Source organism: Amborella trichopoda, chromosome 1 (assembly GCF_054954075.1).
Source record: "Amborella trichopoda isolate Santa Cruz 75 chromosome 1, AtrichopodaSantaCruz75HAP2 v2.0, whole genome shotgun sequence".
NCBI classification, from domain to species: Eukaryota; Viridiplantae; Streptophyta; class Magnoliopsida; order Amborellales; family Amborellaceae; genus Amborella; species Amborella trichopoda.
Genome location: NC_142336.1, coordinates 22,337,969 through 22,365,093, shown reverse-complemented (window position 1 = coordinate 22,365,093; position 27,125 = coordinate 22,337,969). Strand labels below are relative to the sequence as shown.

Below are 27,125 nucleotides of genomic sequence, written 5' to 3'. Positions count from 1 at the left end.
TATTTAGTGGTGTGATTTCAAGAGCTATGTTTGTTGTTGGATTTATTTACAATTACACCATAGTCCTAAGCATGATGAGGTCTTTTACAAAGAAGAGAGAATTAGTGAGTTCGGTATCACTAGATTTGCCATGTCATTCCTCAGTCTTCGAAGTCTAGCCAAGCAAAAAAGTGCCTTGAGGATCATGTTTGCTTTAGAGCAATGGAGTCAAAGCAAATGGTCAAAGCATAAGGATGGGAGAAAGGCTGAAAAAATTATTTTGAATACTTCTTTTTGGAGTCGAATAATTATTGCATTGGAGGTGACTTGCCCTTTAGTGAGAGTGTTTCGACTAGTTGATGGTGATGCGAAGCCCACGATGGGCTACATACATGAGGCAATGACTAGGGCAAGAACTGAAATAAAAGATGTTTTAAAGGATGATGAAAATATGCGCAAGGCTATGCTTGAAATTATTGATATGAGATGGGATACCCAGCTTCACAGGCACCTCCATTCAGTCGGTTATTTTCTAAACGCATCTCTTCACTACAAGCACCCATCCATTGAGTCCGATCGTGTAATAAATGGTGGGTTCTTAGATGTGTTGGAGAGATTGGTGCCAGACAAAGATATCCAGGATGAGATCCAGAGCCATGAATTGATTAAGTTCAAGTTAGCCTTGGGAAACTTTGGGAGAGATATTGCCACTCGAAATAGGGACACTACAGATTCAGGTAAAGACCAAAAGCCCAAAAATATCTTACTTGTCTCTTAGTTTATGTATAGTTCCATTGTTTATTTATACCGTTAATTTTTAACTATATTCTAAATTATAAAATATTATATAACTGCATGGTGGGCATTATATGGAAGCGAGACACCAAATCTACAACGTCTTGCTATTTGAGTGTTGATTCTCACATGTAGCTCATCTGGTTGTGAGCGCAATTGGAGTGCATTTGAGCATGTAAGTCCTTTACTTTTTATTCTTTAATCCTTATTTCTTGAATTTCAATTCTCTAATCTAAAATCTAATTTATCTGATTTCAAATTTCTACCACAGCTCCATACAAAAAAAAGAAATAGGTTGGATCAGTAAAAGTTGAATGATTTGGTTTATGTGCGGTATAACGAGCGGCTTAGGGAGAGGTATGAAAATCGCACGACGCTCAACCCTATTCAATTAAATGAAGCTGATGGTGATTCCATAAGTGAGTGGACCGTGGATCCAATTGAGGGTGAGGATCTTACATGGCTTGATGTCGAGCTAGCAACAGGGGTTAATGAAGAAGATCGACCTAACACTGGAGCACAAAAGAGTAGAGGAGCTGCTGGGTCTAGTCGCACTCGCACATTAGCTTCAGAGGTCAAGGAGGAAGCTGATTCAGAGGAGACCGATGAAGAAGAATATATGGAGGCCGTCGAGGATGGTATTGATGATGCGCATGACGAATCTCAAGATGACTTGTCTGATTGATATTTGGAAAAATGAAGTTCAAATTTCAAAATTGACTCTCAAAATAAATGATTGTATTAAGTTATTAACTATTAACTGTTATTGAGCTTGACTTTTGGTTTGTTTTTTGTAATATCACTATTTTGTGCTTATGGTTGTACTTATGGTTGTTGATGGTTGTGCTTATGGTGCAAATTTGTGCTTATGGTTGTTGATTGTTGAATGTTTTATGAAGCTGGTTTCAAGTTTCTAGTTTCTATCAGAGGATAGTGGATAACTGGATACAGAATCTCCGACAGCTAATAGCTTTGAAGTTAATCATTAAACTAAATACCTACTATCACATATATCACCTTCATATTTTTTTCTATGCATTAACATTTTTTTTTAGATTTTTTAGAATTATTTTACATTTGTTGATCGCATCATCGCGATGCACCCGCATCCGGGCCGCATCGAGCTGCATTGGTCCCCCACCGCATCAGGACAACATCCCGCATTTTAAAACACTGGTATTGGTAAACCACTCATGTTTTGAAATTGTCTTATTTTATGAGTAATCTCTTGAAATACCCTCATTTCCATCATTTTGATATTTTCAAGTGAAAAGGGTGGGTGGATGGGTGGGTTTGGGGGGGGGGGAAGACCCTGCTTAGATACTGGAAAAAAAAAAAAATGACTCTATTAGTCTGAGTCTTGTCTTATAGTAGAGTGCTGTGTATAGTAGTCACTATTGTAAGGTTTTAAGTAAACAGAAGAAGTAGAGTTCATTAAGTGCCAGTGCCTATTCTTATCTTGAATGGCTAGGCAAGCTGCTTGGACATCCAGGTGGTGAAGAAATAAAGACAATATAATAACAAAATAAACCATTTTAAGGAAACTATCCAGGCACCTAGGCTGCCTTCTTGGGTCGCCTTTTATGTCACTAGTACTATTATATGCTTTACATTGATATTCCCATTAACCACCAAAGAAATATGCAAGCTTTCAAAGGACGTGATGGTCCTTTTAGCTAATTGGTTGTCATCAATTTAAATAGAAAGTGTACTTCATGCAAGAATTTCTGGATATACTCATATGTACAAACAAATATCAAATATGTTAGATCTCATTTGCTTAAAAAGGGTGTGAAATCGAATTAAAGAAACCTGAATCTATTTTTTAATTTTTTCTTCTGATATGAACTTTGGTTCCTGTTCACAGTGAAGTGAGGATTGAAGGGCTAGAAACACTTGATTATTTGGACAATCTATGCCATAGAGAATGCTTTACTGAGCAAGGGGATGCCATAACCTTCGAGTCTGAGGTATGCTTCTTAGCTTTTTCACATGTGAGTAGAGGTGGCACAGGTTTTCTTGTTGTTTTATGACCCTTTTAGAAACGTAGATGCCCATGAGAAAATTTGTGTTTATCTTAAGGCCCCAGGGCAGTATATTTGCCAACCCTAAGTTTGGCTATTTAGATACATTTTGGTCAATGTGTGTTTTAGCATTCCAATGAAATGTGGTACTGCAAGTGGAATAAAAACCAATGTTTTCATTTTTCATCTAACCTGTAAAACAGCAGCCTTTTTTTAACTGTGCCTGCAGTTAAAATGTGGTTCTAAAGTGGCATCCAAAGCAATCTCCACAAACTTGCCATCACCTAGAATATCACCCCAATTCCATACTAGTTTCAGGGGGACATCCAAGACAAGTCCTGAAGAGTGTGTGTGGATGCACATGGCCATGTGTGAAATATGGCTGATCGGTCCCATACAAATCTGAGAGGTCTAAAGTTTGGTCATTCAATGGGAAACCTCCAATGAATCTACATAAATCTCAAAATTGAAAAACATGTAAGACACATTTTAGTTGTGTTCACTTTTTGTTTTTTGTTTTCTCTTTTGAATGTTATCATTTCAATGTGATTAACAGTTCAAGACCTCATTGTTAATCTAGTGTAAGCATTTAAATGTTGGATGGTGAATACATGTTTTAAAGATGGGTGAGGTTTGTAAAAGGTGCCTTCCTTGTACTGTAGAAGTTGGAATTTGCTTGGAGATGTAGTTTATGTGCTAGAAACCTAATGATGGCTTAAAAATCTATTTTTATCCATTCTTACATATATATATATATATATATATAGAATGTTTACTTGTATGAATAAAAATAAAGTTTACAAAAAAGAGGCACCCCATCAGAAGGGACACTGTATAGAACCCCAAAGGGGCAAAGGGGCCAAAAAATGCTATACAGCGGTAATGAAGAAAATAATGAGAAAAATGAGAGTGGAGAGCACAAAAATGCCTAAGATTTTGGTGACGGATTTGAATGGGCTCCCTCCCTAGCCAAAGAATCTGCTGCAGTATTAGCTTCCTTGTAGATGTGGTTCCAAGAAACTTGAGATTCCTGCAGATATGCGATGTCACGTCACTTTGGTCTAGTATCCACATGCAGGAGGTGTGGTTGGAGGCCCAAGCAATTACATTCCTAGAATCACCTCCGACGACTAGCTCATGACTCCAATTGGGCTTCAACTTGTGAAGGTCCTCCATGAGGACAAGGGCCTCGGCAAGAGTCGAGTCGGCTAAGCCTATTGGTCGTGAGTAAGATAACAACATACTGCCATCACAAGTCCTAAAGAGGGCCCATGTGCATGAGGGACCAGGGTTGCCAAGAGAGAAACCGTCAAAATTCATTTTGGTATGGCCCACTTCGGGTGGTCTCCAAAGAGAGGAACGTGGAATCTCTCAAAACCAACATAAAATGCCAATTGTTGAGAAGATCTGAGTATGAGTAACCCTTGAACAGCCTATGGTTTAAGGCCCGTAAGGAAACCTTACGGGTCTGACCTTATCAATCAACATGGAAACCAACTTTCTCTGGCCTTTGAATGTCCTGTGGCTTCTTTGAATCCAAAGTACCCAAATAGTGGCTGCTACTGAGGCTTTCCAAAGGAGATGACTTGCCTTGGGCTAGGGAATCGAGAGGAAGGCCTCAAACAGATGGGGCCGATTGAGGGGTCCACTGAAAAAGTTGCAACAGGTTGGTCCATAAAGCTGAGGCCACTTCGCAATGGATGAATAGGTGATCATTGGTTTCTTCAACCTCCATGCACATGACATGCTTGTTGGGGCAAGGGAGTCCTCTTTGGACATGGTCGATAATCAAGACTCTCTTGTGAATGGCAATCCAACACAAGACTTGAATTGTCGGTGGTATGAGAGAGAATCAAGCTTTAGATGCAAGCACGAGTGGGGAGAAGCAGGGTTGGGTGGGTAGAATAGCGTTTGAAAGAAAGAGGACACGGTTAAAGCTTCTAGTGTCCAAATAATCTTGTCTTCCCTATTAGGACGGAGGAACACCGAGTGCAGCAGTTCGATCAGGACCCCAAACTCATCAACTTCATCATCGGTTAATAGCCTTATGAGGTTTTGAATGTCCAAGTTGCGGAGAGCTAAGTTGTGGGAACAGAGGTTTCAAATGCCCAAACCGCCGTGATATTTTGGCAGGCAAAGCTTAGGCCACGATATTAGGTGGTATTTGTCACCATTGTCCCCTGACCAAAAAAATTCTCACATCATTCTCTCTAGCCTAGCCGCAATCGAGGCGGGGAGATAAAACATGGACATTTAGAAGAGAGGGGTGTTTGCATAGGTTGCTTTTATAAGAGTGAGCCTGCTCACCTTGGATAGGAACCTGCCTTTCCACCCTCAAATCTCCTATTGAACTTGCCTTGGATAGGAACCTGCCTTTCCAACCCTCAAATCTCCTATTGAACTTGTCAATAATGTGGCTTCATTGAGAGAGGTGAGGCTTGTTAGGCACAAGGGTAGGCTAAGATAGTTGATGACAGTTCTCTGACAGAGCAATTGCACTGGAAAAGGACCAGTTTAGACCCCAATCATCTTGGACTTTGCCATGTTTACGTTAAATCCTGTGGCCATTTCAAAACACTTAAGGAAAGGAGGAGAATATCAACTTGTTGGGCTGAAGAGACAAAAGACTAAGGGTATCGTTTGTGTACTGGAGGTGGGATATGTTGGGGCAAGGATTACAAGATTTGAAGCCACTGATGAATTTAACTTGCTATAACCTGGAGATGGAGGAGCTAAAGATTTCAGCCATGATAGCAAAGAGGAATGGCAACAGAGGGTTGCCTTGGTGGAGCCCTTTGGTGGCCAGGAAAAATCCTTTAGGGGATCATCATCATCATCATCATTATTATAGCCTTTTCCCAATTAATTGGGGTTGGCTACACGAATCTTGGTCCGCCATTCTACTCTATTAAAGACCATACCCTCAGTGAGGCTATAAGTCCCATATCTTTTTAAACTACTTCCAACCACGTCCTTTTTGGCCTACCTTTTACCTTTTTCAATCCTTCTATTTGAACTAACTCGCACCTCTTAACAGGTGTTGTACTTGGTCGGCGCCACACATGGCCTACCTACGTAAGTTTACTTTCTCTCATCTTATTACCTATTGATGCCACACCTAAATTTTCCCTAATGGATTCATTTCGAATTCTATCCTTTCTTGTCTTGCTACTCATCCAATTCAACATCCTTATCTCTACTAAACTCATTTTATGGGTAAATGTTTTTGTCTGCCCAACACCGCCCCATAAATCAAAGGTAGTCTCACAGCTATCCTATAGAACTTGCCCTTCAGCTTCATTGGTATGCGACAATCACATAAAATTCTAGCTGCACCGCTCCACTTTGCCCACCCAATTCCAATTTTGTGTGTGACATCTTCCTCAATCTCTCCATTTTCCGGGATTATCGACCCAAGATATCGAAAGTGCAATTTTTTTTTTTGTATTTTATGGCCATCGATCTTAACTACTTCCTCATCTCAACTCCTATTATTATTAAACTTGCATTCCATATGTTTTGTCTTAGTTTGGCTAATTTTAATATCTTTGGATTCTAGAGCATCCCTCCAAAGTTCTAACGTTGTGTTGACATCGTTTCGGCTCTCATCAATCAAAACTATGTCATCTGTGAACAACATGCACCACAATACCTCCTCCTGTAGGTGCCTAGTTAAGTCGTCCATAATTAAGACAAAGAGATACAAGCTCAATGCTGACCCTTGATGTAGACCTATTGTCATTGAAAAGTCACTCCTCTCTCCACTAGTTGTTCGTACACTAGTTAGCGCTCTATTGTACTTATCTCTTACCAAGTCGATGTAGTGTCTGGAGACTTCTTTTTTTTCCAACTCCCGTCAAATCAAATCTTGAGGTACTCTATCATAAGCTTTCTCTAAATCAATAAAGACCATGTGGAGGTCTTTTCCCTTTGCCCCAAACTTCTCAATCAGTTGCCTAAGTACAAAGTAGCCTTAGTTGTTGACCTTCCTGGCATAAAACCAAATTGGTTTTTAAATACATTCGTTTCATGCCGCAGTCATTACTCAATCACTCTTTCTCTCAGAGCTTCATAATATGGCTCGTAAGCTCGATCCCTCGATAGTTCGCACAATTCTGTATGTCTCATTTGTTCTTGTAAATAGGTACCGCAATACTTTTCCTCCAATTGTCTGGCATTTTCTTTGTTGTAAATAGGGTTGCTTGGGTGGAGCCCTTTGATGGCTGAAAAATAGCCTTTAGGGGATCCACTAATCAAAATTGAGAAAAAAGGATTTGAGATGCACCCTCGGTTCCATTTCCTCCATTTGGATCCAAGGCCATCCTACTCAATCAAGAATCAACCAATTGACGTGGTTGTATGCTTTTTCCCGATTGAGTTTTATGACTAGGCTGAGGATCTTGGAAGAGTGTCTAGTGTGGATGCACTCATGGGCTATGAGTGGCCCATCTAGAATCTTGTGGCCTTTTGCAAAGGCCCCTTGGGAAGGGGAGATCACCCAGTTGAGGACAACCCTAAGTCTAGTAGCCATAACTTTAAAAAGTATTTTGTAAGAACTATTGACAAGGCTGATGCATTTAAAATCTCTATGTTCCTCTACCTCTTCTATCTTTGGGATAAGAGCGATGAAGGTGGCATTCATGGCTCTATTTACCACTCCCCTCGAGTGGCACTCAGTGAAAAATGCAAGGATATCAAGACGGAGAGTGTTCCAGTATGTCTTAAGCAGTGTTATACGTCATTTTTGACGTACTTGTATTCCCGAGTTGCATAAGGAGAGAGCTAGTAACAACCTGATCTTGACGGTACCCAAGACACATCGTCAGACCATAGGAACATTGCAAAATAAGCCTAAAATTGGGCAACCTTGGAAAAAGCACTGGAACGGCTTCAAAAGGCATGAAAAGGGTATATTGGGATACCCGAAGGACGCTCACAAAGTTTCGTTACATTTCGATAAGTTTTGATATGATCAGGACGAAACTCGGTTGTCAAATCCAGCTCTTATCATGTTGAAAAGGGATCTTATAACTACAGCCCTATTTTTGGAGCTTTAAAACAGTACTAGACCACCACCATTAGATCTGGAACATTGAAAAACCCACAGGGACCAAATTTGGGCTCAATCGGACCTTTCAGGACCATTTTGGGCCCAAATTACCATAAAAGGGTGGGTTTTACACCATTGCGGTACGGCCTCGGTGAACTAGTTCCCATTCATGAAAACTATATTTTCACCTCTCGGGATGATTTTCAAATATTCATAACTCGTTCGTTTTGTGTCGAAACATGCTCAAATTCGGACACGAACTAGGTCTCGACGACCCGGTCATTTTGACGTATGGCACGCATCATGACGTGGCCCGAGGAGAGAGAATCTCTGGAGAGAAGATGAGCCCCAAAGCATGAAAATCAGAATTTTGAAAGAAGACATCTCGTACTTCGTGAAGTCATAACTTGAGATCTGGGTATTGGATCGTTGCAAATACCAGTCCGTTGCAACCGCATCGCGAAGGGGTACAGTTTTGTATAATTTTTGCCCTTAATTGAGGGTCGGTTAACGCAAATTTCGGGGTTGGAAATTGCAAGATTTTCGGGTTGCCGAAATCCTATTTTCCGGCGACTTCCCAAATTTGGACTGTGCTCAAATGGAGATTAAATAAGACAAAGTTTGGTGCAGAATGATCATGACAATGTCCTCTTTCACTCGTGATCAAAATAAGGACTTAGAATATCATGGATCGCACTGCATTGGTGGTCGAAGTTTATGGACTTGGTCGGATTTTTGCCCCCCAGGAAAAATCTGTTTCAAGACAATCAAAAGGCCTCAAAATGTTCATGATGGATCAAGCATCGATTCTACGATGATTGATCGCCCAAGTCACCACCGCAGGGTTCGAAAAAGCTCCCGAAGTCTAGTAATGGCAAGAGGTTCCTCAAGGATGGATCGTTTTGCCATTTGCTCAAAAGATTAAAGGGGTATTTTTGTCATTATGCCCAAAAACGGGATTTTGTTTTAACCCATTTAATATGTAATTTTCAGTAATTTGGCTTAGTTTTGAGCATTCGACCCATGTTTGGGGGTTGCTCTATACAAACAAGCTTAGGTCAATTGTAAAATGGCTAGATCATTCGTGAATTAAATTGAGGCATTAGCTTGTGTCCACTTGGCTTTGCTTCTAACTCTTGGATCCAATGGTGAGGAGAGAGAAAACTTTTAGAGAGAGAAAGTACCCCTAGCCTATACATCCTAGCCCACACTGTAGTCCCTACATCCCAGTTTAGACCCTAGACCACCCTAATCTATACACCTTAGCCTACCCCATGGTCTATACGCACCAACCTTGATTCGTGGCTAACCATTCTCTCTCGTGTGCAAACAAAGAGGCTAAGGCGGCGTACCTAGGCTAGGTCACACCTCACGCTATTCTCTCTCCTCTCTTTCCCCTCTTTCCTCTTTCTTTCTCTCCCAGCTGTATCATTCTCGCGCAGTAACTCAAAATCGTAGCAAACCTGCGCCTCCGTCTCTTCTCCCTTTTCTCCTGTCTCTCTCCGTGCTCTTTTCTCTTTTACTGCAAACGAAGCTGCGACACTCGTGGCCCCGTCTCTCTCTCGTTCTCGTGTATGCGTTAAGTCCTGGCGCTGCAGCATCTGCAACGCCATCTCTCCCTGTGCTCTTCTCTTCCTCACGGCAACTCGGAGTCACAGCAGAACTGGGGCCCCATTATTCTCTCTTCTTTCTCTTCTCTCCTTTGCTTTGAGCGTGACCACAGCAAACCTGCGGCTCCGTTCTTTCTCTCTTGTACTACACCCGTCTCATACGGAACCGCGGTAACGCACACCCCCCAAGTTCTTGTAACAACATTTTTCCCTTTATTCTTCCTCGTTCCTTCTTGTATACCAGTAGTATCCCGCTGTTTGCTGTACGTTCGACTCGACACCTCTCGGGGCCGTCTTGAAAGTTTTAACACTCAGATCACCACTCTAACTTCCTCTTCATACAATTGAGTCGAGCTGCAAGAGATATACACGCTCTCCCCCTCACTCATTCGTGTGGAGTCATCTTGAGTTGGTAGTCGAGTGAGTTTTGATTCTTTAGTTGCCAAGTTTCGTAGCGTTTGTGTGGATAAAAGGATTTCTGTCATCACTTCTCCTTTATCCTTCCTTTGCCAGTCAATCCCTACTCGAGTGAACCATTAGAGAGGAGTGCTTTCGAATTCACATTGCTAGTTTTGAAACAAAAGAACAAGACGACGTGTTGAAGTTTGAGGTGAGTTCGTGTCCAAACCGCGCTGGCAGACAGCCAGAGGGCTTATCCCTGAACCCACAAACGACGAGGTAGGTGCTTGAATGCACCCTTGTCAAAAAATCTCTCTCATTGTTGGTTCCTATCCGCATCAAGAAGAGTACACACTCATGCTTAAAACGCATAACGCGTGTGGACGCTCTGTGGTTGTTTGAGAGAGGGTTTTCTCTCGCCAGGAAAACTAGGCCCAGGCTCCGACCACAGAGCAATGGGATAGTCATCTGGGCCTGTCTCTTGGTTGGGGCTCAAGTCATTGATGGCATTGAGGATTTCCTCTTCCATGAAGGGGGGTTCCAACTAGTTTGATAAATCAAGGGGAAGGGTGAGGAAAGAAAGTTCGTGCATTGTTGGTCTTACTCCTATTATGGTAGAAAATAGCCAAGCACAGAACTGGACAACAGCTTGTTCAATAAGCACCGGTTGGTCGAGGATAGAGTTGTCGACCTTACAGTGGGTATTGGACTTCTTGCACCTTTGATAGTTTGCAATCTTATGGAAGTATACCCTGTGTTGAGGTCTCCTAATTTAAGCCACTTAACTTTTGCCCTTTGGGACCAATTGATTTCCTCCTTGCGGAGGGTAAGTTGTTATTCCATCTTAGCTTTAGAGCAAAGGTCCATTTCAGCCGGAATTAGGGGTCTCGCCTCCTCGGTGTTATCCCAATGTTGAAATGATTGAAGGAGAGCTTCCTTCTGGGAGCTAAAATTACCTGGGAGTTGGCTGCTCCAAGCCTTCAGGGAGGACTTAAGGAGCTGCAATTTCTGTTGAAGGCGAAATCCAGCCCAGTCATGGATCATAGGTGAGTAGGACTGCCACTAGGATTGCGCCAAATTAGAGAAGTTTGGTTCTTCAAGCCAGAACAGCTTGAACTACATAGGCTTGAGGCCTCTAGTGATAGCCAGAGTATCAAGTATCGGGCAGTTGTCTGATGTAGGTTTGGGCAGGGCAATAGAATGGGTGCTGGGTGCCAGGGAAGCGGTGGTCCCATTCCAAGGAGATGAGAAAGCGGTTGATCTTGGAGAGGGATGCGGTGTTGGAATGGTTAGACCATGTAAACTGGGCCCCTTCGTGAGGGATGCCAATGGGTAGGTTATGGGACACGAAGTCAGAGAAGAGGACCATAGCAGAAGTAATGGAATGTTTGGTATTGCTTATTGTGGGTCCACTGGGTTACATTGAAGTCCCCTCCTAAGCACCAGGTAGTGGGTCCAATGGTAGTAGTGCATGTCCACTGTAGGCCATCAGACAACCTAGAGAGGGAATTGGTGACAGGGAATTGGCCGATCCAGGAGTTAAGCAAAGAATGAAGTGTGGGATCCCAAAGGACAGATGCCCCTTGAGAATCTAGGGCAACCCAACCACAGGACCTCAAACCGCAGACACTCTAAATAAGGGGAAGGGTTAGGGATGGGAGTTTTGTTTTTACTAGGGCAAGGATGGAAGGGGGGAGTGTTTCAAGCAGAGGTCGCGAAGGATGCTGTTTATTCAACTGGCCTATGCCTCAGATATTCTACATTATTTACTTGGGTGTTGCGCTTTAAAGAGCGCCTAGGTTGCTGTTTGCCCGAAGGAGACTAGTTGGCTTGGTGCAGGGCTTGGGGTCTTCTGGCGGTCCCTTGTTGTAGTTAACTCCAAACACGAGCTTGGCGCTTGCTTGTACCCTTGATCTTGGCTTTGTCTTAGGGTATTGCTCTTGCTGCTATGAACTCCTCAAGAACCTCTTTTGGGCGTCAAATCTATACCCCATAACCTTTAGGACTTCATGTACGTATCGTCGAGTTAGATCCATGTTGTGGACGAAATCAGAATCCACTGAAGAGTGAGAACCTGCCAGAGGGCTTTCTGAGGTATCCTGGGAAGTGATGGAGTGATCCAGAGACGTTTGGGCTATAGCTAAGTAGCACAGAGGGGTTCTATGGGCCAACAGGACCTCGAATAGAGGGCAAGCCTGGGGGGTTGAGGGGGGCAGGGGGAGAAGAGGGGAAGGTTTGAGCCGTTAAGGAATGAGAATAAGTACGGATAAGAAGAAGGGTAGGGGAAGGACGGAAAGAAAGGGGGTGGGGTGGGGTGGCGTAGGGGGGGGGGGGGGGGGGGGGGCGAGGCGGGTAGCAAGGGAAAAGAAGAGTAGGGGGAGAAAGAGATAGGTGAGAAAGCTTGTTGATTGCTATCGTCAATCAAGGCTAGAGTGACTACCTCCAACGAAAAATGCGGAAAGGACAGGGGTATAGGGGGGCGAGAAGAGGGGGAGCTAGGTGGGAATTGCTAGGGACTGCAACTGAGATTTGAGCTGGGTAGGGCAGAGCTGAGGGTAGGAAACCTAGAGAAAGAGACGCACAAGGGGCAGAGGTGGCAGCTCAGGAAGGAAGGGAGGGGGGGGAGGGGGGTTGAAAGGTAGGTGAGCTAAGAGGGTGTGACAGACTGACGGCTGGAAGAAAGGGGCAGAAACAAAAGGGGGGTGGGGACCGAGGTGAGGTTATGAGGAGAGGGGCAAGAGAAGTGGATGGAACGGAAAGGGAAGGATAAAGGGTTGGCGGAGAGGCCAGAGAGCTAGATGGGAGGTCGAAAGGAGAAAGGGATGTAAAAGAGTTTGAGGGAAAGAGTTGAGGGTGAAGGGAGAATGAGTGGTGGGTTGGGGGGTGGGGACAGCTTAAGGCAGTAGAGATGGGGGGAGGCACAAAAATGTGTGGTCTAGGGTGGGGAGGTGAGGGTGGAGAGATAGGAGATACATACACTGGCCTGCCTGATGGATCATCTGTGGCAGGTGTGGAAGAGGGGTCTGCTGCAGTCACGGGTGTAGGAGGAAAGGCCAAAGAGGGAGAGCCCGCACAGAAGACAGTTGGAAACAAACAGTCGAAGGGCTGCTCCACAGAAGCCACCTGTCATTCATCTGGACACCCATTCTTGGGATAAGCGAGGGGGACCTCGACACAAACATGATGGGGGGCCATTCGAGCACGCCCGGTGTACCGGTTTGCCACGCGGAGGCCGATGGTAGGAGGAAGAGGGAGGACTCGTGTGATGCGCCCGAGCCACGTCACAAAAAGAGGGCACACGCTAGAGGGCAAGGTCAGTGGCTTGCTGAGGAAGCCATCCTGTCGGCTCAAGACAACGGTGTGTCGACCCCACATGGACTGCATGGGGTGGCGACACATGATTGCTAGGCAGTTGGGAGGGAGATGGCGTGCCGAGCGTCCAGTTGGGGATTTGACGTTTGGCTGCAGGGGAGGGGCTTGAATGTTGACGTGTACAAGCAGAGGGGGCACGAACTGGGCATGCAATTCAAGTTACGAGAATTGGTATTGGGATGGGTCAGAGGGCCTCGGTTAGCCGTATGATGCTGGGGCCAACGACGACGATTTCTCCAAGATGGGTGCTTGTGAGACACGGTAATCTAGTCATGGTGGAGCATAGAGTCACAGGTGTTGTTGTCTTGAGTTTGTAGTCCAGGGACTGAAAAACTATGGTCTTGTGCATGGCAGGTGGAAGAAGGGGAAGCCAGGGACCAGGATATGGCGGTGCGAAAGAACAGGCCATTTGCGCCAAGCTAGAGGAAGAAGGGAATATGAGAGGGGAAAGGGGTCTGAACTAGAAGCTGAATAGTGCCCAAAGGTGGGGAACTTGCGGACCATCAATGGACCGAAGTAAAAGATCTAATGGCATCTCCAATTCTCTTAAAAGTGTCAACGATCTAGGCTTGGAGAGGAATGTGAGACACTTTGAGCCAGATTTTATGGGGTCTAGCTGCACCCATTGCTCTATTCCACCTACAGGGGGTGAGCGCAGCACCCCTTAAAGCGACGGTCTTGGTCCGCGAAAGCTTTAAGAAGAGTTGTTTCAAAGGGGAAAGAGAAAAGAACCTTGCCTGAGTAGAGGTGTCTACAAAATAAATCAGGGGTATCCCAACTTCCGAAGCCTTCCAAAGCCCATCGTTGGATGCCTTTAATGTTGTCACGTCTTGGGTAGAAACGGCCCACCAGCGATAGTTGCAGAGCATGTTCGAGGAAGGTAGTGTTGTTACCCCCCACTGGGAGAGTGAAAGGGGCGGAGGGACAGGGGAGGAAGGGAGGGGGGAAGGTTGAGGCAGAGGAAGAGGGACAGGTTTTACAGTAGCAGCTGGGGTGTCTACCTGAGGGGCCTTCGAAGAGTGAATTAGATGCACATAGTTTTCGTAGAGAGGAGGAACAAAAGGGATGGAGGGTAAAGAAGGTTGAGAACTAGAGGAAACGAGGGGAGGTGGGAAGAAAAGGGAGGAGGGAAGTTGGGTGGGAGAGAGGATGCTGGTAAGCTCCGTCAGAGCCATTCCAACTAGCTACTTTTGCGGTCTACCAGCTAAGATGGTGGATGATAAAATTTATAATTTCAAAACTTCTATAGATCGAGAAATTCTATAGATATTTGAAAATCTTGAAAATAAATGAGGGGAAGTTTCGCCTCTAGGTGGGGTTCAAGCCTTGGATGGCTACCTAGGGCTGGGCGCGTAAGCAGCCGCCCAGGGATAGGCTGCCAGTCAATGTTGTCAAAGTCGCTTCGCTTCGGTCGAAGAGGCCTAAGCCTTCAGATTTTAGGCCTAGATCAAAGTGAAGCGAAGCTTGGTGTTGCCGCTTCGATTAGATTCGGGCCTCTTTGGTCAGATTTAGGTATGCTTCGGGCCGATTTGGTCGAAGCAAAGAAAAATATCTATATAGAACTTTTTTTAAAATTTTTTTGAAATTTTTATTTTCAATTTTTTCATTATTTTTAAATATATATATATATATATATATATATATATATATATATATATAAATATCTATTTTTTTTATGTTAAATTAAAAAAAAAAAGTCCAAAGTCCTCCCTCGAATTGGCCGAAGAACCAAATTGCTTCATTTTTCTTACTAAACCGAATCTGACAACATTGCGTAGTTTGCCCGTCAAGGCCTAAGTGGGCTGCCTAGGCTTTAGGTGGGCCAGTTTTTGGAACACTGATAGATGTTTTAGGTAACTTGTTACAAGATGCACTATTTTGAAGACTTGAAATTCTCTTTTTTCTCCTTACATCCACACATCTTGAGATTGAGATGATCGATTCTCCAACTTTAGAACATTCTCACCTTACTTCAATTATACAAGGTTGCAACTTTATATAAACTGTTTCCTTTAACGCAACCCAAATATTTAGGAAATAAAATATTTTCCATTGTTATAAAGATTCCTACTTTCTTAAATGAAAATGTTTTGAGCTGGAATAGCCATGTGAGACTATGGGAGATAAGCTTTCTAACAAAGAGAATAGATAGGTGGGCCTCACTTGGGTTGCTTTTTGGCTTTTCTTTTCATGAAGGTAGTTTGAGAGAGAGAGAGAGAGAGAGAGAGAGAGAGAAGGGTGAATTTTTGTAATCAAGAGAAAAACCCTGTTTTTGGCTTGTGAGAGAGCTTGGACACCCTTATATCCAAAGCTTGCATTGTGTTCTTTTTATTAGTAGAAGATAGCTTTGCTGTTCCGTGGATGTAGACAATTGCCGAATCATATAAATCTTTGTGTTTTGCTCTTTTAATTTTCTACGCAATCTCTCTTTCCCTTTATTTTTACGCACACCTTGGTTTTTATCTTCTCTATGTTTGTAAAATTGAGTTATAAAAACAATATGGGCAAGTTGGGTTCCACAATGCAGCTATACCTTCATCCTTTTTTCCCCTTTGTTGGTCGTACCACAATGGGACTATCATTTCATCATCATTTAGAACTTCTATTCCGAATTGTTGAATATCATTTTGAGATCCTCAACTATGAAAATGGTGCCAATTAACCTCATCACAGTGAATCCTCATCTATTGTCACTATCTGTTTGTGACTAGAAAGTAATGACTAACAAACTATCCATATATTTTCTGCATTATTCCTACATAGTTCAAACTTCTAGGGTTTGTAATATGAAATTCATCAGTTATTTAATGCTTATGAAACTTTATGGCATAAAGGTATATTTGTTTGTGCCTATAACCTCTTTCTTGCCTTTGCCTCTCATTATAGTTGCCTCAAATAAAATACTTGGTGGTATTTGGCACTCCAACCAACCTTCTTTTTCTTTTTTTTTGCCATTTATTTGAGCTCTTGTCTCCATCAATTTTCCTACATCTGTCTCCTCTAAAGATGCCTTCCTTGCTTTCTACCACTGAATCTTTCACTAAGCTATTACTTTCTAACTTGCTTTATTATATTAAGTTAAAGTTCTCTATTGCCCTATGCTAGTTGCTTTTGCTTTTAAGGATCGAGTCCCAGGTTATTGATCCCAGTGGAATATATAAAATTTCTTTACAAGTAGTTATTGCTGGTTGTTTTTTATTCAATCCCAGGTTGTCAGTCCCATGAATGATAAAAATGAGAAGTTTAATCTGGATTGAAAATTGCATTTACTTAGTAGTAAAACTTATGTAAACTGATTTGTGACTCCCTGGCCCACGGTTTATTGTGATAGTTGACATGCAGGTGGATAGAGTTTATCTTAGTAAACCCAACATAATCGCGATCCTTGACCATGAAAAGAAGAGAACATGTTATAAGAAAGGAAGGTTTACTCGATGTTGGTAAGATTTAATCTTCTCTAAGCACTAGAACTATCATATGAATCTTTAGCTTTCTTTTCTGTTTGCTTTTTCCCGGTAGCTTCGTAAAGGGATGAAATTCCACTTTGTGAATGACAACTTGTTATTGACTCAAAAAACTTGCCGAGTAAACTCATCCATAGGACGAGTTTTGCAATGACCACCTGGATTTTATGGAGGTTTCTAGTTAGATATATCTTTTTCTGCTGTACTTTAGTATGTGATGGTATTTCAAATGTGGTAGCAGTAATTTTTTACTCCAAAAAATTTGAGAAACTCAACTAATGTTTCAAAAAGCACTAGGTGGGTCCTAGACGGCTTGGACCCTCCAGGCCGCTCAACGCCTAGGTGGGCAGGCCAGTAGAAAAAAAAATGGTCTCTATAGCCTCTAACAGTATAAATATAATTGTATATTGTATAAATTATAAGAATTAGAGATTTAGGGCACATCAAAATTCAAAAGTATATTACACAATACATAGGAGCACACACTCCATAAGCATAACCATAAGTCCATATCCAATTATGAATTATGAATTATCCATAGTCCACAATCCACATGGGTGATGTTTTAATCACAATTTCTCATAACTTTGAGAAACCTTTCGATCCTAAAGAAATCACCAAAAACTAGTTTTTTCGGGTTGCTCTCTCTAAAATGGGCTTTAATGGGTTTTAGGTTTCAAATGAACCTAAAACCACAATTTTGGCCCCTTAGTATAAACAAAATGACACAAAATGCCCCTATTGAGTGGCTTCTCCTCTTCTGGGCGGTGCACAGGCCCTGAGTGGCCGCCCAAGGCTGGGCGTTGGCCGCCTGCCTAGGTAGGTTCCTGGGCGCCTAGGTGGGAGCCCAAGGATTTCTGCCTTTTTTTGGGGCCTAGGCTTGGGCGATTCGCCCAGGCCTTCAGGGCCGCCTAGGCGGCCGCCCATCCGCTTTTTGAATCACTGCACTCAACTTACTTTTTCTAGGTTTTCATAACTCGGCGGGTTGTGGTGTGGTTTGGGCAGGGAACAAACGAGTCGATCCCTGGGTTTGAGTGTTCGAACTTTCGTCCACCTCATTTATAAATGTCACAATATGTCACATGTTTGGAGTTATTTAAATAATTTCATAGTATTGAATCAGGATGGGTGGAGGGGAGAAGGCAAATTATTTGAGAGAAATTATTAATTCAGGGTAGGTTGTGTGTGTGTTTGGGGAGGGTAGGTGTTTGGTGTGGCATTTAGATCCTGCCTTTCAAATGAGAGAAAGAGACTACTGATTCAGGGTTGATAGAGTTTACAGAGAAGGGAGGGGCTTGGTGTGGTGTTTAGACCCTGCCTTACAAATAATAGAGCAAATTTTGGAGTTCTAACTGGCAATGTATTTTGAGGGTTAATAGAATCATTTTCATGATATTAGAAACCATAGGTAATGCAGTTAGTCCATGTTGTTATAGCTCCTGTATAATCGTTTATTAAATCTTTATAGTCAGACCCAGTCTTTGTTTGATTTTCTTGTTACTGCTTGCTGCTCCTTTATTTGTTTTTGTAAGGAAATATTTATCCCAGTAGTAATAACCATTGTTTAAACTAAACAAGCATTGGTGGGTTGGGCAGTGGTATGGAATCCATGGGAGAAGAAATCGAAATCCGTGGCAGACTTTGGAGACGAGGAGTACAAGCACATGCTGTGTGTTTATGCAGCAGCCATCGAGAAACCAATCTCTCTGAAACCAGGAGAGGAGTGGACGGGTCGCTTACACTTGTCCGCCATTCCCTCCACCTATGGTGCTGAGAATCTCAACCCTCCACCTATGGTTCTGCCTAGATGCCAATGAAAAAGAATATGAAAATGTTGGAAAGGTCTGGCCCGTATTTCTTTTCTTGGTCTGCTTTCTTTGGTATTGAGAGACTGACAGTTCGAAATTTAAATTGAGCGTCCCTCTTCCCTGTATGGTGTCTTATGGAGCAATTTGGAAGTTAATTTGTATTAGTTGAGCGCTGCGTGTCTTTTGATGTCTTTCTCATGTAACAATTGGAAGTTACAATGTGGAATTACGGTCTTGATTATGGTTGGTTTTATGGATTTTTTTGCCCTTTTTTTCTGTTTTGGGAGATTAATCAAAATACTTATGGGAGATGAACATTTTATTCTAATTTAGGCTTTTTCTGGATTTATTGAGATTAATTAAAAAAGGGTAATATGTCATACTCTTAGGAGGGTTTTGATAAATTACCCTTCCTTTTCTTTTTAAAGATGGAAAAATTTATACAAGGTATGAACCGTATACTGTTGAAGTAACGCTCATCTTAAAAATCCATCAAGAAAAGGTGTTCAAATGCTGGAAGAAGACCGTCAAATCGTTCATCTCGACTCGAGATGTATGCATAAAAAAAAAACCAAGAATTTCTGGTCATCAAAAAGTGTATCCCGTTACACATTATCTAGACCGTTAAAGTTTCAAGATGTTTAATTATTCATAGATCTGTGCGATCTGCATCACGCTTTAAACCTAAAATTTTTAGGGGTGGCAATAGATTTTCATGCCAAGGCCTCTTTTTTTTGGACAAAGGTTAGAAACTTTTATTAATAGTCAAGGAGAACACATTAGATTATACAGCAAAAACTAACCCATCCGCATAATGTAATTGAGGTAGCTTTACTACTCGCCTCAAAAGAGACGGTGGGGGACATACAACAATCCATAATTTGCACCCACAAAGTAATTTGCACCCACAAAGTCTTGGGGAAAAGTGGAGAAGTTGGATTTATGGTTGCCTGTCTTCAGCCCATTTTACAGTCTTATATAAGGGTAGGCATACTGACTTCTTTAGTGCTTATAGAGGACTTCACAAAGGAGTCTTTTTGTCATGCTTCCTTTTTACGATTTATGCATAATGTTTCAGTCTTTAGGTTCGGAATATGGAAAGGAGGGGTAACTTCTCAGGTTCTAGACTTCGATCCAGGGTTTGTGCGTATTTCATCTACAATACGCAGTTAATACTCTAATATTCTGTGGCGTTGAGGTCACACAAATTAATAACATTGCTAGATTTCTGTGATGTTGTGAAGTATTTTAAGGACTCAAAGTTAATTTTGAGAAGACTTCAATGATAGGGATTAATTGTGACGAATCTTTGGTGAGGGAAATTGCATAATCAATGGGGTGTATGATGGATAAGTTTCCTTTCACTTATTTGCCGCTCTCTGATGGAAGATTTTTAATCCCAGTTTGGGATATGGGTCTACAGAGAGTGCAATTTAAGTTGGATATCTGGAAGCATAAGTATTTATCCCTGGGTGGTAGAGTAACCTTATTGAGAGCTTGTTTGGCGAATCTACTTATCTACCAGATATTCATTTTGCAAATCCCCTCTTCAGTGACAAAGAAGTTAGAAACTATGACAAGAAATTTTCTGTGGGGATCCTCGGATGAATCTAGAAAATTTCATCTTCTTAGATGCGATGTTGTTTGTTTGTACACCAAAGAGTGAAGGGGTACTAGGCATAAGAAAAATCAAACTTGTAAAGCATGCTCTACTTTGCAAGTGGTGGTGGCATAGTCTGCACTTCAAAGATTAGTTATGGTATCAAGTGCTCGCTGGAAAATATAGTACTGATATATGTGGTTGTGGATTGGCTCGCGTCATGGTAGGGGAAACGTTTCACCTTACTGGAGAGTAATATACCTCTGTAAGCCATTGGTTAACAGCAATATTCGATGGAATATAGGATGCGGTGATCTAATTGCCTTTTGGATTCATATTTGGGTAGGCAATTGCGACCAAAAACTATCATTCCCTGATAGTTATGCTAAGATGGATAACCCTCACTTGTTGGTTTCACATATGTTTGAAGGTAGAGGGAATGACGTAGTATGGAATGTAACTTTATCATACAATAGAATCTCAGATGCCTTTTTTCTCAACTCAATTCACTTCTTGAGATTCTTAGTACAATCTACGTCCCTCGAGAGGCAGTAGATGAGATAGTTTGCGATCTGGAGAGGCAGTAGATGAGATAGTTTGGGATCTGGAGAACCATGTATAATATGCTATTTCTGTGGGAAGTATGGAAAGAGAGAAACATGAGAACCTTTGATAGGATTAGCCTTCCATTTGAGATAGTCTTAAAAAAGATCCTCCACACACTTTGGTTTTGGTTGTCTGGTACGAAAGAGGGTTAGGGTATCTCAAACATGGATGTGAAATTTAACCTCTCTATACTACTTAAGTTGGGCTTTTGAGAAAGTTGTCCAAGATGCTATTGGAGTCCACCTATAGAGGGGTATTCAAATTAAATTTTGATGGGAGCTCCCAAGAAAATCCGGTTTGGCTGGTTATGGAGGAGTTGTGAGAAACTGGGCTGGGAATGTCATGTTTTTATATGCTGGTCCATTGAGTGAAGCTACAGCTAATTGTACAGAATTCTATGCCCTTTTAGCTGGCTTGAAACTTTTCCATTCTCGGAATTTGGGGGATTGTGTTGTGGTTGAAGGCGATTCGATGAATGTCATTAAATGGTGCAACAGAGAGCAGAAGGTCTCTCGGGAGTTGAGACAGAAGCTGTTGTAAGTCGTAGGCTTGGTACATTCTGGTAACGCCTCCTTTGTGCATATTTATAGGGAAGGGAATGAGCTAGCGGATTCGCTTGCTAAGGGTGGAGCGCCTTTATCCTCTCTTTTTGTTGATACCGATGTAATATCATTTGATTAGTACTTCAACAAAACAAGATAATTTTTCATAAAAAAAAAATAAAGACTTCAAATTCCATGAAACCCTCTGCTCTTTCATACATTTAATTATATTGAGATAATCTCCTCCAACAAATACAAGCCAAGCAATTCCTTTGTCTTGACAAAGAAGAATACCTTGCCAAAGAGATTGTAACTTTGTCTTATTTGCTATGATTAAAGAGCACTACTCCATTTGAATTCCTGAGGCCTCCCACACTTGTCAAGCTTGGGTTCCCTTGAGAACTTCCATCAAAGTCAATTTAAAGCAACCATTTGAAGGTGGAACACATCTCCCAACTAGCTGTAATTTATGAGATTGCTGGTTAATGAAGTTTGTAAAGTTTACAACAATGTCTACAAAAGAAGCTCCCCATCCCTCTTTAGTGATAGAAAACCAACTCCATAATTCTCTCTACGTCCATCAGCTGCCCTTTAAAAGTTTGTCTATTTGTTACATTCTATGACTCCCACAAAAATGTCGGTTTGTAAAATTTCCAAATCAACACATATATCTTTGGCAACTCTAGAAGCTGCAAGTGTTAAATGGTATCCTTATAGCTCCTTGGCAACACCATCGCAGGTGCCATTTTTTGAAATGCCTAAGCTTTTATGCGCTAAGCACAAGGACAATGCAAAAAATAAACGATCTCCATTTTCCTCGTCCTCTTTTCACAATAAACGGACATTCACTATAATCCTCCCCCTCTTCTTCAAATTGTCAATTGTAAGCAATTTTCCTTACATGGCAATACAAAGGAAGGCTTGAATTTTGTGTTGTATTGGCCAATTCCAAACCTCTTTTAGCTCCGTCCAATTCCATCTTGTTCCATTGTAGAACAACCACCTATACACCAATTCAACTGTAAACACTCCATTACAATCCAATTTCTAAATAATCTCATCTTTAACATTGGTGGGAAGATGAACATTCTATAAGTTATTAAACAAACATGTAAGTTGTGTGAGAATGACATATGGCACCCTACCTTATTAAAAAGGCATACAACATTTCAAACCCATCTAGATGCAACATGCTGAACTATAACATTGATCTTTGCCTGAACATTAGAAACACTAGCAAACAATTGTAGGCAACACACTTTGAGCGGACTATCACCCATCCATTTATGTGACCAAAATGATATTATATCTCCTTGACCAACCAACCATTGAATATTCCTTTTAGGAAAAGCTTTGCAACAAGATACACCTTTCCAAATGAACCCCACCTCCACTTGACCTTAAGAAGAAGGTATACTAGTCCAGGCCATATTTCACCTCCAAAACTAGCTGCCATAGCTGATTGTCATCACTATAGGATCTGCAAGACAACTATGCTAAAAGCGCCTTATTAATTAATTTAAACTTCCTAATGCCCAGTCCCCCATGCCTCGTAGGGTACACACTTTCTCTTAACTAACTAAATGATATTTGCTTTCTTCTCCAAAGGTCCCTCATAGAAAATTCTTCATCACCTTATCAATTATATTGGCAACCGCGGTCAGTCATGAGTGACATTTGATAAGCTGATAAATTTTCCAATGAGGATTGAATGAGAGACATATAGCTTTCCAAAGATAAGAATTAGACTTTCCAGAAATCTAGCTTTACTTGAAATCTTAGAATAATCAGATCCCAATTCGCATAAGATAATCTAGAATATAAAATTGGAAAGCCTAGATACTTAATTGGAAACCTATCAACCTTACAACCCAATCTATCAACCTTACAACCCAATCTATCTCCACCAACAATTTAGCAAATGATTTTATAGAGGCTAGTCAATAAACTAATTAGTCTAATATCTCCAATCTATGATATAACTGTCATCTTAAGTATAAGAGCAATATATGTAGAGTTAATACCCTTAAATAATTTGCTAGTCCCCATGAACTCTCTCACCATCAACAAGTTCCTTATAACCATACTTGAGAACCTTTTAAAGAAAATTAATGGAAAACTATCAAGACCAAACACATCCCTCTTCAACTCTTCCTCGGATACATCAATCTCTAGTTGGTTGGTAGCATGCTCATATAGATTCTTAAAAGGAACTTTATCCATCTTAATACCAAAATTATACTCATAGGAAAATGGCTTTTGAAATTTGTCCACTATTTTTTAGCCCAACAAACAATATCTCCTTATTATATCCCTTGATACGAAAGGCTCGAAATATCATCACGCCTCTTTCTTGCAATAGCAGTTGGATGGAAACACTTAGTGTTTCGATCACCTTCTTTAAGCCATTTTACTCGAGATCTTTGTCTCTTGTAGATTTCCTCTAATATTAAGAATTCATGCAACGAGTTCATTAAAATACATTTGGTTTCCTTATGTTTATCAGAGCGATAACCAATATCTTGAATCTCATGCTCTGAAAGTTGAATTTGCATGAGAGTTGAATCAATTTTACCTTTATCATGATAGTGATTTCCCTTATTTCATACAATTGACTTATGTTTCACGTTAAACAACATTTTATGTAATTTAAAACCATACCACCGAAAGGCAAAGTTTATGCTGTTAGCCCATATTTGTTTCATAAGATCGGTAATCTTTTTCTCCTTCAACCAATCTATCTCCATCATAAAAGGTTTAAGGTGACAACTCTCATTATTTGAGACAAGAGAACATGAATGTGATCCGAAGATAACTTAAGCAAAGCCTTAATGGTGAGAGGAAAACTCCTTTCCCATTCTCCACAAATAAGGAAGCGATCTAACTTTGATAGAATAAAAAAATTTAAAGAATTATTCAACTTTGCTTTGCTTCGGAACAAAACAATTAGAATTAGGCTAGGCTCGGTCAATTGGAATGTGTATTATCCATATAGGAGATATTCCAATTGAGAAGATCTATTGACCTGACGAAGATAAATGTCTATCTATTTAACCAATTATAATGTGCCCCAATTATTTGCTATATTCATAAACCCCATGTTTCATGATAAATTCATTAAATATTTACTTGGTAGAATTATAACGAACTGCAGCAATAGTCTCACTTGCCCTCCTAATAAGGTTGAATTTCTCACCATTACAAACATGAGGATTAAAATTCAATATACCATTTGAAAGTTCAACCAAAAAGATTGTTTTAAGATAGACAAATTAGGCTCATATACATTCAATGGAACCTATCTAAAGCCAGAAGAAGGACCTTCAAATACAACTAAAACAAATCTTTCACCCTCACCCACATTAATACTATTAAAAAAAAGCAGGGTCCTAGATGACCCACAAACCTCCAGAACTCCTTACATCATCTAGACCACAAAAGGAGATTGACCCAGAACCCCAAACGTTTTGAATATAAGAAACCAAACGATAAGGGTGTTTAGTTTCCTGCAAAATAAGAATTTCAGGGTTCAACTTTTTCACTGCCAACAACACTTCCTTCCTCTGCAAATTCCCCAGCCCTCAAACATTCTAGCTAAGAATCTTCATGATAAGCAGCACGATCAAATCGGGCTAGGCCCTCACCATCAGTAAACATGGTGCTAGATGCAATATCAATCTTTGTCACTATCATCACTTGTGATACCAATACTTATTATATTTGTTGCTCTATGTGCAATCTCCTTTGATGAGGACCAAGTGTGCTTACGATAAGCCTTCGATTTTCGTTTAGCCTTACAAGCAGTATCCTTTGCTTTCCCTTTGTTATCTCCCTCATGTATATCAAAAACATTCTCCTCCTTATCAGTAACATACTTCTATTCCTTATCTTTTGCAATTTGTTCCTTAATTACCTGATAAACTACAACAATAGGGGTGTCAAAGGACCCACCCATTTCATCAAACACATATTGATAATCTTCTTACTTCTTCTCTCCGTGCAGGTTCATAGGAAACTCATGAATTGACATATTGTCATCCGCCTAACAATAATAAGCAATGATATTCAAAGGAGGAATAAATTCTCCATAATCAAGTGGTGCCTCTTCCATAGCCCCTAAATGCTTTATCACTGGCATCTCAATCCCTTCACCACCAACAAACTTTTCTTCTTGGACCATCTCTTCCGGATCAACTATAACTAGAGGCCTCACTTATTCCATCAGATTTGACTGATCAATAAGGACTCCTCTGTTCTTCCTTACTGCCACATGAAAGTGCAAAAAATCTCACACTTTTTTATTAGATTATAAAGGAAAAAGAGATGCTTATGCTTAAGGTTGAGATGGTTAAAATGAACCACCACCTCTTCCACACCATTATTATCTCATGAAACTCTAAACCATGTTTCTTCAATAATAGCTCATCAAATCGGCTATCCTAGAATTAAAATTATTATCCCCCTTCAAATGTCATATAAAAAAAATAGCCCATTTCCTTGATGATATACTTGCCCTTTGGGACCCCTCCAAATCTCTAAGTTAATCTCCCTCCTTCTCAGCCAAAAATCTTCTCTTTCCTCTCTTAAATGGCCTTAACTTCCTCTGTTACTCCCTTTCTCAAAAAGTACCCCATGAATAGGAAAATATCCATTAGGGACAAACTCAATATTTTCTGAAGGAAAATGGTTTGACCGGGCTGTAGCTCTATCAAAATAAGTAAATCCTCACCTCATAATTCTTAGAAAATTACAAGTCAAGCATTGGAAAATCTTTACATTGATCATCTCGACTTGAACATTATGGTTGTGAAAAAAAAATAAGATTTTAAGCTCTAGACCGTCTCTTTTACTTTAAAAATAAGTGTTCACAGATCCGCAAGATCTGTGCCATTTTTTGAGAGCTATCATAGAGGTTTCCATCACCGAAAGTACTGTTTAGACTAGGATTTGAGGTGAGGCTCTATTTTGTTTCCATAAAGCCTAGGCCTTAAAGAAACCTCATCATTTTATGAAATGTTCTTATCAATGGTACGATTTAAAAAGGTCCATATTGGCACTTTCCGATTTACAATAAAGGCTAGAACGAGAAGAGTTATTGGAAACTGCCCAATCAATGTACGTATCTTTTGATGGGTAATACAGTGGGAAAGACAATCCCTTCCCTTTTTCTCAAATAGTTTAGGAGTTAGTTTTTTGAAGGAGTTAGTAGGGTTGTGTCAGTAAGAATGAAAAACCACAACATGACCACTAGGTTGACGGGATGCTACCATCATAACCCCAGCCATTCCCTACCCCCCCACCTCCCCAAATCAACATATCTAACAGTGGGGACCCACCTTTCTTTAAATTTCAAGTTTGAAATAGAATTAATTGACTTGGATTGATGTCCTTACCCCATTGGTCCACATGTCCCACCATCCACAACACCATACACAGAACACACTGAATTCGCCATCTCCATGCAAGGTTTCCCGTCCATCATGAGATTGATTATTGTAATTCTTTCTTCTGCATTTTTTCCAAACTTCAACCCACCCATCATCAACAATATTAGAAGAAAGCAAATCCTCAAGTCTTACAACAACTGCACTCTTATTGGTACTGTCACTAGGACATCCATCCACTGTAGCATCAATGATAAACTCATCTTTTCCAACCAAGTCTTACCTTCTTAAGGATAGAAGAAAACCGGTTTATTTAAATCTTAACAAAAATAAAAATAAAAAGATAAATCAGGATCCACAATTGCATCCCAGTCAATACAAATAAATTCTCCACACTCACTAGCCCCCTCAGAGTCTAATCCAGCACAAACCCGTAGAAATTAAAAAAAATATGAGTGCTAGATTTTCAAATGTCAATAGAAAGAAGCCTAC

At 41.0% G+C, this 27,125-nt stretch overlaps 2 pseudogenes across 1 annotated transcript in view; both read left to right on the top strand.

Annotated features, from left to right (window-relative positions):
- Positions 1-18,742, top strand: part of LOC18439137 (putative glucose-6-phosphate 1-epimerase) — a 31,476-nt pseudogene extending 12,734 nt beyond the window's left edge. The window contains exons 6-8 of the transcript XR_016045646.1: positions 2,642-2,744; positions 16,572-16,669; positions 18,290-18,742. The product of XR_016045646.1 is annotated as a putative glucose-6-phosphate 1-epimerase (transcript). The remainder of the gene's footprint in view (positions 1-2,641; positions 2,745-16,571; positions 16,670-18,289) is intronic.
- LOC148783743 (uncharacterized) lies at positions 35-1,545 on the top strand (annotated as a pseudogene).
- Positions 18,743-27,125: the final 8,383 nt, after the last annotated feature.